Raw genomic sequence first — 12,627 nt, forward strand, 5'->3', positions numbered from 1 at the left:
GTTAACTTGTAGGCCCTGTTTATGCTAAATATCCCAGAACTATATTGGGGACTTTGTTGGACTATAGAGTTGATTCTCTCCACAAGAGAAGTTTTTTTTAACCTAATTGACATTTCTTTTAGTTTTGTTTTTTACAGACATGACTGCAGAAACACCTTGAAGACAAAAAATATGTAATAATATGATTCTGCAATTTCGAGGTTCAGGAGCACAGGCTTCTACAGTTCAATGATCAAGATTGAAAGTGGTATTTAAGGGACAGTTTCAGATGTTAACCAGTGTTAAAACTGCCTATATGTTTTTGAAATGCATGTGATAAATCAGCTTGTATTATGTGCTAGGGATAACGTTCAGAGAGGATAATTGAATTGTTGGATTCCTGGAATGGAATATGGGTGTTAAAGATTGAGCAAGATGGGGGTATACAAGCAGCTGGATTCTTGGTTGCTAGGCATCAAGTCATAGTGCTAAGAAGTAATACGCACCTTGTGTGCGGGAGAGCAGAGGGGATATCTGCCAAGGCACTAAGGGTTGAGGGTGTAGAGATGATAGAAATGCAGATAAAAAGAAAGCACAAAATGAAAATGCATCAATTGATGGTTTTTTGTACAGGATCTATAAATCCATGCCAGATGCACTTTGATTGACTGTTACCCATGATTTATAATGATGTACACTTTGATTGTTCTTTTGCACAGGATGTAGTACTATATACACTTCATTAAATAGGATTGAAAGTGTATAGGTAGTTTAGTTTTGAAAGAGCTGGTTGCTGGTAGGAAGGGTTAATAGCAGTGCCTTAACAAGGTCGGTACTTTCAAGTACTATGGCCCAAATTTATATTTTTTTGTGCCACATTTGCGTCATTTTTTTACACAAAAGAGGCGCAAACTTACAAAATACAACAAAAATGACACAAATGCAGTGCAAAAAAAAGTATAAATATGGGCCGGAGTATCTGCACTTCTCTATTTGCAAAGGAAGAGTGCCTGCAAATCTCAGCACTGAGCAATAAATTTAATTGGAGTGTACCAGACTTCTAAGAAGCTAGTAAGTGATCTGGTATAGAGTACCTGTGCTTCTGTTTTTCCATTTCAAACATTGTTTGGGAGTTACAAAGAGACAGTGGAAGGGCTGATAAAAAGGTGGTATAAAGTTCTCCTTCAACTTTTTTTTGCACTGGCTTTATGTTGAGACGTGCTTTGGTTGTTTTTTTCCACAGGGTATGGTCTTGTGAAAATGTTGGATATTAATAAATTGAGATTGAATATTCTGTAAATTTGTTTTTGATTGGACAACCCGTAGCAGATGAAAAACGCATTATCCCTACAGCAGTATATTGCATTCAAGGGTCAGTAGTTCATATGAGAATATAGATCAGGGCTAAAAATATTTGTTTTGATTCTCAGATAGGTTGATTGTTTTCATTTAATGTCATTGCCTAAATACGTTTATATTAGATATTTTTGGGCCTCAATATTCCAATATTTGGGAAATCAGTTACAGATTCAAATTCCTTGTGGTCCTATGCTTGCATTATTGGAGTACTATCCAATACGAGAGACATTGTTAAGGTCTAAAAAAAATCTATTTATATCTCCATGTTGATATCCTGTTTGAGATTGTTACACAAACTGAGTACTAAATGTATTCCCTCTTTTTCATAATGGATTAGGAAAATTAATCAAATAAGACAAGGGGTGAATCTGGTTTATGAACAAACTTGCAGTGCAATAACATTTCATAATTTGTGGGATCAATTTGCATGTTTAATAAAGTAAATGAACACTTATGTTTTCTTTCTAAATATATTAGGGCTATCTCAATCAAACGTGGGCCTTCTTCGATGTTCAGATCTGTTGTTATGATTTATAACTCTTCTTGCTGTTCCATCTGAACAAAAAAATAAAATTAAAAGTATTACAGATGGGTATAATTTGGTCACTCTGATGACCAATGCAAAGTGTTACATTTAGGAAGCACCTGGACCCACCTGTAAAAATTCCGATTTATTTCAGGAGCGCCATGATTCTAATTACATTGTCTGCCCCCGGTCCCTTTCAATCTTCTTCCTATTGCTAAAAAAGGTTGCCCTGAACTAGTAGAACTGATACTCAATACTTCTTGTGGTTTAGAATCGTTTGATCCTGCAGAGGATTCTGAGAAGATTACAGTTTTTTTATTTTTGTATCTGCCTCAAGTTTGAGTTCTGTTTTGGAGTTAATTCTGATGATAGAAATCATCAAGTAAATCACAATATACCTTCTCTTAAGTGAAGTTCTCAATGTCCTTGATAATATTGTCTGCCTTTTTCTTAAGTTCGATGGCACTCAATTCTGCTATTGTCTTATTCAGTCTGTCTAAGGCTTGCTCGGCTTCTCTCAACATATCTCTCCGAGGTCCTTCTTTTGCTAACTCATCAGCCTCTTTCAATTTTATCTTTGCATGTTCTAGGGCTGTCTCTATGCCAAATACCATTCTTTGGCCAGAACAAGTATTAGACTTTTCAGCCTTAGGATGGTCTTCACCCATACTACTGTATTTGCCTTCACCCTTGCTATGTTTGGTAATAATGTTTTAGCTAGCCTTAAGATTCTGTGGACTTTACCACTGCTAATTATGCCAAAGTGCTAGTATTCTCTCTCTCCTAAACATGGTAGAATTGGCTTATAATCAATTAAAATATTTAATTTACTTGTACATTCGTTATAAAGTGGTACTACATGCACCTAAGCCCTGTAAAATAAATGAAATCAGCAGCAGCACTGATTGAGCCACCCATTAAAGTAGTCCAAATAAACATGTCTCAGGCCTGCCATTTCAGTCTGTGTGCAGTTTTAACCCCTTCGCTGCCAGGCCTTTCCCCCTCCTGTGCCAGTCCTTTTGGCTATTTGGAGAGTCTGTGCTTAGGCCTTCATAACTTTTTGTTCACATAAGCTACCCACGCACCAGATTTGCACCCTTATTTTCCAACATCAAATGGATTCTAGAGTTACCCAGAGTTTGTGGGTTCCCCTGGAGGAGACCAATAAATTAGCCAAATTACATCTCAAATTTCTATAAAAAAAAAAAAAAGGCTGCCGAAGAAAGCTTGTGATTTTTTCCCTGAAAATGGTATCAAAAAAGGGTTTGTGGTGCTAAAATCACCATCTTCCCAGCTTTCAGGAACAGGCAGACTTGAATAAGAAAACCCCATTTTCCAACATCATTTTGGCATTTTACGGGGACATACCCCATTTTGACTATTTTTTGTGCTTTCAGCCTCCTTCCAGTTAGTGACAGAAATGGGTGTGAACCAATGTTGGATCCTGGATAGTTAAACATTTCTGAAAAGTAGATACAATTCTAAATGCAACAAGGGGTAATTTGTGGAGATCTTCAAGGTTTTCCTACAGAAAGAAACAGCTAAAATAAAAACAATATTGACATTGAGGTGAAAAAAAGAGCCATTACTGTCCATGTTTTCTTTTATAACTTTTACCAGCTATGGCAGATTTTTAAAAGCAATATACTGCTATGTCTGCTGGACTCTTCTGGTTTCAGGGATATATAGGGCTTTTAGGTTCATCAAGAATCAAGGTACCCTAGAGCCAATTAAGGAGCTGCACCTTGCAATGGGTTTTCATTGTATACCAGGTGTACAGCAATTAATTTGGTGAAACATAAAGAGTGAAAAATAGGTATCAAGGAAATCTTTGTATTTCCAAAATGAGCACAAGATAAGGTGTTGAGAAGCAGTGGTTATTTGCACATCTCTGAATTCCTGGGTCCTCATAAAAGCATGTGAATTACTGGGCATTTCTCAAATAGATTTCTTTTTAACACACTGTCTTGCATTTGGAAGGAAAAAATGTAGAGAAAGACAAGGGGCAATAACACTTATTCTGCTATTCTGTGTACCCCCTGGTCTCCCAATAAAAATGGTACCTCAATCGTGTGGGTAGGCCTAGTGCCCGTGACATGGACACATCACATTTTTTAATTGAAATCTAATATGTTTTTTGGAAAGTGCCTAGCTATGGATTTTGGCCTCTAGCTCAGCCAGCACCCAGGGAAAACTACCAAACCTGCACATTTCTGAAATCTAGAAACCTTGGGGAATTAGGAATAGGGTGACTTGTGGGGCTCTCACCTGGTTCTGTTACCCTGAATCCTTTGCAAACCTCAAAACTTGACAAAAACACTTTTTCCTCACATTTCAATGACAGAATGTTCTGCAGTCTGAGAGGAGCCACAAATTTCCGTTCACCCAGCATTCCCCCAAGTCTCCTGATAACAATGGTACATCACTTGTGTGGGTAGGCCTAGTGCCCGCAACAGGAAATGCCCCAAAACACAACATGGCCACAACACATTTTCCAAAACAAAACTGACCTGTTTTTTTTTTTAATTACCTGCCTGTGGATTTTGGCCTCTAGCTCAGAGGCACCTAGGGAAAGCTACTAAAACTCTGCATTTTTTAAAACTAGGCACCTAGGGATATACAGGATGGGGTAACTTGTGGGGCTTTCATCAGGTTCTGCTACCCAGAATCCTCTGCAAACCTCAAAATGAGGCAAAAAACACACTTTTTCCTCACATTTCGATGATAGTAAGTTCTGGAATCTGAAAGGAGCCATAAATTTCCTTCCACCCAGCATTCTCCCAAGTCTCTTCATAAAAATGGTACCTCACTTGTGTCGGTAGGCCTAGTGCCTACAAAAGGAAATGCCCTAAAACTCAACATGGACACATCACATTTTTACATTGACAACTGACGTGTTTTTGGGAAAGTGCCTAGCTGTGGATTTTGGCCTCTAGCTTAGCCGGCACCTGGGAAAACCTACCAAACCAGTGCATTTTTTAAAAATAGACACATAGGGGAACCTGGATGGGGTAACTTATGGCACTCCCACCAGGTTATGTTATCCAGAATACTTTGCAAACCTCACAATTTAGCAAAAAAACATTTCTTGCTGCTGCAAAGTTCTGGAATCTGAGGGGAGCCACAAAATTCCCTCCACCCAGCATTCCCCAGGTCTCCTGATAAAAATGGTACCTCACTTGTGTGGGTATCCCTAGTGCCCGTGACAGGAAATGCCCCAAAACTCTACATGGACACATCAAAATTATCAAATATATAACTACCTGTTTTTGCAGGGGGCCACCTGCGTTTTTGGTCCTGGGCTCAGCAGGCATCTAGGGAAACCTACCATACCCCAACATTTCTGAAAACTAGACACCCCAGGGAGTCCAGAAAGGTGTGATTTGCATGGATTCCCCAGTGTGTTGTTACCCAGAATCCTCAGGAAATCTCAAACATAGCTAAAAAATTAAATTTTTCCCACATTTCTATGTAGGATCACTGCACCAGCACAAATTTCCTACCACCCAACATTCCCCTTAGTCTCCCAATAAAAATGATACCTCATTTGTGTAGGTGGGCCAAGTGCCTGTGACAGGGAAGAGCAAAAAACATGTCAAAATTGAGGGTGATCGAAAGCGGGTTCAAAAGGGTAGTGTAAAAAAAAATGTTTATAGGCTGATAAATGGGGCAGACTTTTTATCAGTATAGATGCGACAATGCTGGGTGGTAGGAATGTTGTGGATTCCTGCAGATTCCAGAAGGTTCCATCACAAAAATGTGGGGAAAATGTGTGATGTCAATCAAAGTTGGAGGTTTGCAGGGCATTGTGGGTAAGAAAATCCTGTGGGAGCATCTGAAGCACACCACCTTGGACTCGCCCAGCTGTTTAGTTTTCAGGTGTGGCTAGTCTTGCAGGTTTTTCTACATGGCAGCGTCCAAAAGTCCAAAAAGTGCTGCCCCCACCATTCCAAGCAGAATGATTTTGAATGTTAGACAAACTCCCATGGACCAAATGTAAAACCAAAACCTAAAATAATTAAATGTTCTCTTGCTTGCTGTTGGGATAAGATCTTTTAATGTGCGATGGGAGATCTGAAAGAGTGTTACCCACTTTAGTTGGGGTGGGGCGATAACCATGCCGATACTGGTTGGTAGCCACCACCCCACTATTTTCTTTTATTAATTTCCTGGCATCTAGTAAGCTTTCGGCCCCCCCCCCCTCACCCCCGGGAGTGGATTGGGGTAATCACCTCTTCTGCCCAATGGTGGGCAGAAGAACTTTGTCTCCATTTATTTGGGGTAGGAGTATGACCATACCCCCACCCTCTTTCTTTGAAAAAAATATTTCCTGGTGTCTGGTGTGCTTTCTGCCCCCCTTTGGGGAGGATGGACCTTACAAAAATAGGCCGATCTACCCCCAAGTGGGGCAGAAATTGCCAACAGTATTGTGCCCCCATGTGGAGTGACCCTTGCCCAAGGGGCTGTCCCCCAAACTAAACACACACATACCAATCCCTGGTGCCTAAGTGTTTTCTGCCCCCTAAGGTCAGATAAGCCTAATAGAAATAGGCTGATCTGCCGGCCTAAAATAAATTTGCCCCCAGCGGAGCAATCATTGTTTAAGGGGTCGCTCCCCATCTTAAAAAAAAAAATCCTTGGTGTCTAATGGTTTCTGCCCACAAGGAGGGCAGAAACAGACTAAAATTAATTTATCCCCACAGGAGAGTGACCCCTGCCTAAGGAGTCGATCCCCTTTGCATGAAATTGGCTCCTGGGTATCTAGTGGTTCTGCCCCCGTGGGGGCAAATTGACCTAAGAAAAATAGGTCGATCTGCCCCCTAGGTGGGCAGAAATGGCCTAAAATAAAATTGTCCCCCAGGGGAGCAACCCTTGCCTAAGGGGTCGCCCCCCATCTGTACAAAAATAAAAAAAATCTCTGGTGCCTAGTGGTTTCTGCCTGCCTTGGTGGCAGATAGGCCTAATTAAAATAAGTCAATCTGCCCCCAAGGGAGTTGAAATAGCCTAAAATAAATGTGCTTCCTCCAGGGGAGCGACCCTTGCCAAAGGGGTCGCACCCTTTGCATGAAATTAACCTAAAAAAAATATCCCTGGTGTCTAGTGGTTTCTGCCACCCTTAGAGGCAGATTGGCTTAAACTAAATTGGCAGAAATGGCCTAAAATATTTTGCCCCCAGGGAAGTGACCCTTGCCTAAGGTGTCGCTTTGCACCTCTAAAAAATGTTTTTTTAAATTATCCCTGGTGTCTAGTGTCTCCCCCACACCCCCGGGGGCAGATCAGCCTAATTAAAATAGGCTGATCTGCCCCCAGAGGGTGCAGAAAAGGCCTAAAAAAAATTGCCCCCTTGGCGAACAACCCTTGCTCAAGGGATTGCTCCCCTCATGTCTATTTCAAAACAAAACAAAAATCCCTGGTGTCTAGTGGGCATTTCTGCAGCACAATCGCTTCACGATTGGGCAGGAGAAATACTCAGAGAGACATCAAAGGAAAGCAAAAGCCTTTCCTTTCCTTTGATGCCTCTGTGCCTGCCCCCAACCCCCAGTCTGAAGAGAAATGCTTTAATTTATCTTCCAATGGCTCTGGAAGCTGAGCTTCCAGCGCAATGGGTGCGACCTCTGATGAGGTCAGCGCACGATCGCACGCAGACATCATCAGACATCATGGGGGGTGGGGTAAAAGGGAAAGTTATTCCCCTTTCATCCCTGCCCATGGGGAGGGGGTGGGAGGCCCAGCACTAGTGCTCCTCCCGTGGGCCGGGTGTGGGACGAAGTGGTTAAATCTGTGGCACCTGAGTGCCACAGCAGAGGATGTAACCACTCATCCCAGGCACCCGAGGGGTTAAACTATCATTCCGACTTGACAACATGACCCTTTTGACAGACCCAACCCTTTCTTTTTCATACATGTAAGTCACCACTAGGATAGGTCCTGAATAACCCAAAGGGCAGGGTCAGCATATTGAAAAATGTGGACATGTAGTTTTAATTTTTACATGTTCTGGAAGTGAAAAACTAGTTTTGTTTTTCACTACTACAATGTCTACCTATCCTATAGGGTAATATGAGGTTACCTTCTTACATTTAATAAGTGATAACTTTCAGTTTGGGTGAGATAGATAGATTGAGTTTGGTGTCTAAAGAATTGTCATTAAAAGCCATCTTTAATGGCTAATTCACATATTTAGTCACTGTTCTGAAAACAGCACTAATAGAATCTAGGTGTTGGAAGTATGGGCCACTTGGAGTTAATGAAAGGGATGAGATGTCACCTACCACACTTGCATATAACAATGGCCCTGCCTGGAGACTCTCACAAAGGGTTTTACACTAGTCTCCTGTGGCTCTAAACAATCAGGGGCCAGGATATTGAGAAAGAAAATCCCAAGCACCTCTTTGAAGTGGTAACCTCTAGAAGCTTCTCTCTACTTCAAAGTAGGCATCAGGAATAAATATTGGACCTCAGACCCCAACGTTTCACTACACATCTGGATCTGCAGAAGACTCCTTAGATGAATAACTGTGTTGCTCTACTGCAAGAAGGACTGCCATTCTGCTGCCTCACTGTTCTGCCCTAGTGTGTTGCCCTCCTGGCAGAATGAAGGACTGGACTTACAATTTAAACCCAGGACCACCTGAGTGACTCCAAGTGCTAGTTGGCTTGATTCCTGATCAGAAGCCTCAGGGACAGAACGGGCTTCCTCCGTCTTCCACCCAGCACCTGTACTCTGCCACCTATTTGTCCTACCCTCCCAAGTGGTGCCATCCCAATAGTGGACCCTTGGAAGTGGGCCTAAATGTGTTTTACCAGTCCGAACTGTGGTCCCAGAAGAACCCACAAATCAGAGTCACAGCGCAATGTATTGCCAACCAGAAACTCATCACAGCTGCTGAGAGATGTATTGCCTCACCAAACTCTGCATCAGGGCCACTGCATGATTTGTCTCTGGAGCAGGACTGCATCGACACCTGCAGCCTTCCAGGAACTGCTGCAGCATCATGCATCCTCAACACAGACCTTTGCATTGCAAGCCCCTTGTCAGTGGCCTCCTCAATGATGGCAAATAACTCTGCATTTCAAGCTCCAGAGCTTCTTGAGAACCAGCTGGTGTGCAACACATTTCAATGTAGGACTTTGCATCCCAAGCCCCTTGTCAAAGGTACCCTCAATGATGAAACAGGACCTCAAATCACAGCTTTGCAGCTCCTAGGAATCACCACTGTTCAATGCATCCATATGATGGGCTGCGTATCACTCTGCAGACCGGATTTAAGGTACTCTTGTTCAGTGGGCCTAAATGGATGCCTGTAGATAGCTTGCATCCCATCACAGTTTCCCTGATTCTGTCCCAGTTTGCTGATACCAGATATCAAAAGTTGGTGCTTTGTGCGTTTTGGCACTGTTCTGACTTAGATCTTTAAAAATGCATATCTCATGTTCAACTGACTTTTGTTGTTTTGGTCTTACATTATGTATTAAACTTTACTCCATTTTCCTAAATTGATGTGGGATTTTTCTTGTGTTGTTTTCACTTTATCAATGTTTGAAATGGTGCATTACAACTTTACGCATTAATGCTAGGTTACGCTTCTATTTAAGCCTGACTGCTTTTGTACCAAGATACCACAGGGTTAAGCACAGGTTCATTTGGGGTTTCCTTGTGGCTTCACCCTGGAAAGGATTGTAGTTGCTGCTAGAGTTGGGTTTCGCCCTCCCAATCAGTCACCCAATTTCTTACAACAAATCATAGGGATGTGGTTTGAATCGTTCCTGAATTTCTTCTCTTCCATCATAATACCAGGGATGTTCTGAACTTGTATATGTAAAGGTTCTACGTAAGTTTTTAGATATTCTGTTAACATGTGTCCTTGCAGTAGAGTGTGTGCATGTTTCTTTTTAGCTTGCTCTGGCTTATCCAGTGTTTTCTGTTCAGGATCTATTTGTGAGAGTGTCCTGTTTGTAAGAAATTAAGGATCTATGTATTTATCTGTGTCAGAGAGAGGAGATTTCCTTTGGTAATTTTATGTCTGCCATCATTTTAAAGGAGTTTTTCTGGGTTATTGTCTGTATGCACACATTTGTTTCTATTTTTCTTCATTTGGGGCACTCTGCATGTCTTCTGGAGTTGTACACTGATACTCTAAAAGCATTGGTTTGTTGATAGCTCTTTGTGGACTCAATTTTTTATTGCTCTGCACAAGAGACTATTAGTATGTTGATCATATAGTGAGTTGAATATATATTAATATATCAGTTAGAATGAGACCAGTGGGAACCACTGTTTTATGAAATATGTACATAGCTAGGTTTCATGAGCACATTGGTTGATCTTGTTGTATGAGTATAAAACTATATTTAAGCCCCTTGTACTTTGCATTCATTTGGCGGGGTCTAGGACCAAGATGTAAAGCTAGTTCCTCCCATGATTTTGAAATATGTTTCACCAAGTCTCTCACAATAAAATATGCTTTTGTTCTGTCTAGCTGGCTGGAGACAGTTACTGTGCATTCCTGTTCATAAGTATTAGGCTATTTAAGATTGTAGGTCTCCAAAAAGGAGTAACTATTCTGCTGGAAGTAGAGGATACGTTTGTGGATTTGAGAGGTACACACCAGTATCCCCTTTCAATCAGGCCAGTGAATGTTCTCAGATCGAACAAAGGAGAGAGAAAAAACTCCTGTCATTGGTACACCTCAGGAGGCCATGTTGAAGTTTGAGGGGCAGAGTTAGGACTAAAGGGGTAGTGAGGATCACAACAAAGCAAATGTTACTATACTATGAACAGTTTCACAGTCTTGAAATTCTGTCAGTGTGCCAAGCATGGTTAGGACAGTCAGTTTGCTCAGCTCTCTTCAAGTATATTATAGGTAAAGGGATGAAATTGTAATCTGTGACTGGGTGGAGTACCACTAATGCCAGAATCTTTTTCAAAAACTACCTTCATATCTCCCTTGTCAGGGCTTGTGAAATTAATTTGTGAGTGGATACCCCAAGCAACTTATTAAATCCACTCTTGGTGTATCAAAATACAGTTTTGGAGAGAATCCTTGCTCAAGTCATGCTATCTATGACACAAGCAGCAGGTAGCCCGCAGAAATGTGCATGTCAAGCAGTTCCAACAATTTCAGATTAAGAACTCCTCACAATAAAATTCCTGAATCAAATGAGAAAAGTAGGAACATGTTAATTAAAAAAAAAAACACAAGATCAGTAAAATAGGTTAATATGAACCCAGCACTTGAATATTTAAAGTTTTAAGAGAATAAGGCGGTCATTACAACATTGGCGGTAAAAGCCACATACCGCCGTGCAGAAGACCGCCACAGCTATTATGACCCACAGCACGGAATCCGCCAAAATTCAGACACCCACACAAGTCTGTCACACCAACAGAAATACACCCACAATATCATGACACCTGAATCCACGTGGCGGTCTTTCAACCACGGTATTCCATTGGCGGTACACACCGCCGCCCTCAAAATATGCACACATATACAAAACACTACGACATTGGACAATTTCAAATACACACACCTAATACACATACACACACCACTCCCACACACCCAATACAATATAAAAAACACACCCACATTACCCACAAACCCCTATGACCAAAAATCACGAACGAAGGACAGAGAGAGACCACCATCAACAATACCAGCATCCACAGGCACGCAACACCATCACCCACATAACTTCCACGCACCTCACACTACACACCACTATATATCAACACACTTATCACCCCACACACCACCCCACACATAACCTACACCACCCCATGGCACAGCAAAGACACCCCAGGTTCTCGGAGGAGGAGCTCAGGGTCATGGTGGAGGAAACCGTCCGGGTAGAGCCACAGCTATTCGGATCACAGGTGCAGTACACCTCAATTACAAGGAAGATGGAACAATGGCGAAGAATAGTGGACAGGCTCAACGCAATGGGACAGCACCCAAGAAATCGGAATTACATCAGGAAGAGGTGGAATGACCTACGGGGGAAGGTGCGTTCCGTGGACTCAAGACACCACCTTGCGGTTCAGCGGACTGGCGGCGGACCCACACCTCCTCCCCCACAACTAACAACATGGGAGGAGCAGGTCTTGGCGATTCTGCATCCTGAGGTCCTCGCAGGAGTAGGTGGAGGAATGGACTCTGGTAAGTCAAATCTTAACTATTACATCCCCCACCCTAACTGCATGCCAGCACATACCCCACCCTCACCCTCACCCCCATCACTCTAACTCCTCACAAATGTCCCAATATCACAAACCACGCACATCCTAACCCCAAGCCCTGCATGCAACAACAAAGCATGGACACCCATCACTAAAGCATGGCTACTGCACATACCCATACACCCCCCTAAACCATCATCACACAAGGTCCCACACAGGAATGCAAGCACTGGGGTACACGGTCACCCACCCATTGCATACCATGGCACACACAGATGTAATAAACATCCTTTCATACCCCTGCAGGACCCCTACCCAACATCACCAGACAGGAGGGTCCACACATGTCCACACCACCAAAAGAAGAAGCCCACAGTGATGACAGCACCTCTGTCCAACTGGATCTAGATGACCAGCCCGGCCCATCGGGTACCTCAGGACAGTCGGTTACCCCATCACCCAGTCACAGGCCACCACAGAGCTTCCCCCCTCTGGAAACACCAGCACAGCACCCACTGAGCGGGCCCATACCTCCGTCCCAAGGACACATCAATCAGCTGTGTGTCCACCACTACAGGGA

The sequence above is a fragment of the Pleurodeles waltl genome, chromosome 8 (assembly GCF_031143425.1).
Source record: "Pleurodeles waltl isolate 20211129_DDA chromosome 8, aPleWal1.hap1.20221129, whole genome shotgun sequence".
NCBI classification, from domain to species: Eukaryota; Metazoa; Chordata; class Amphibia; order Caudata; family Salamandridae; genus Pleurodeles; species Pleurodeles waltl.